The sequence below is a fragment of the Nestor notabilis genome, unplaced genomic scaffold (assembly GCF_000696875.1).
Source record: "Nestor notabilis isolate BGI_N333 unplaced genomic scaffold, ASM69687v1 scaffold17129, whole genome shotgun sequence".
NCBI lineage: Eukaryota > Metazoa > Chordata > Aves > Psittaciformes > Psittacidae > Nestor > Nestor notabilis.
This window is the reverse complement of record NW_009942553.1, coordinates 1-1,195: the sequence shown is the minus strand read 5'-3', so window position 1 is coordinate 1,195 and position 1,195 is coordinate 1.

Genomic DNA, 1,195 nt, shown 5'->3' with positions numbered 1-1,195 from the left:
ACGTGGGGGGTGGTGGGGGGGGAAGCAGTTACAGAACTGGGAACTGCCAAAGGGGAAAATCAACCTCCACACTCTGAACCACTTCTAAACACTAACACAATTTTCACCTTCATACGGGAACTGCTCTGAAAGATAGCACTTGACAAAGCAGCATGCTTATGCCACACCAATTCGGAAGAGTCATAACTGGCACTGTTTGCCCACAACAGCTGTAGGGCAGGATGAACAGAAGGAACCTTTTAACTCGCATTAGAAGATCTCAGAGGGATTAAAAAAAAAAAAATCACAATCATTGCCTTTTCTTTTTCCACATCTGAACACAAGCCAGTGTGTACACCCCTCCAACTACCAAACAAAAACCAAGCAGGCTGCTAAGTAGAGTTATATGGCATCACCACCCAGAAACACTTTGGTTTGGTAAATTAGAAGTTCCAGCCATTCTCAAGTTTATGCTGGATGCAAAAATCCAGTGGCAACATCAGTACTCATATTTGAGGCTTGCTTTTATCATCAGAGCTATCAAAGTGTTCGTAATAGTAGTTTCTTCCTTGTCCCTTGAAACTTTCTCTGAAATCATATACTGGAACTAAGACAGACTACAACTATTTCAATCAAGTGCAACCTCACTGGTATTCTCAACTCACTAAAAATGAGTGACTTAAGTGTGACCAGCTTAAGGACACACGTTTCTCCTTCCTACTTCAACAGTGGGTCTTGTTGACTGGCTAATGCTATTTGCTTCTTGAAGTTACCTGCACAAGCTCTTCTCTTTAAAAAACAAAGTAGTTCGAGTACCAAGTATTTTCTGGTTGGGAGGAACAGAACAAGTGAAAGTACTTTTTTCTCGAATAAATTTCTTAAGAGTTACAGGTGAAGTTAGTTTCAACATTAACTCTCATTCACCACCACCTCCTCCCAAAAAAACACCCTGCAGAAACTGATCTCCAAGTCTGCTAATGCTCACGTCACTGCTTCTCAGGGCTTATAGCAGAGCTGGGCTAGTAATTCTTCATTTACCTGCACACAGCCTACAGACAATCCGGAAAACAGACCGGCATGCTAAAAAGTTTCGCCCAGCTGCCGGAAGAAGCTCCCAGGAAGGGAGGATGCAACACTACCGCTCCCCGGGCAGGCAAGGGGAGAGAAGGCGAGCTGGGAAAAGCCAGGCGCAAGGCACTGGCACTTCCCCGCCCCT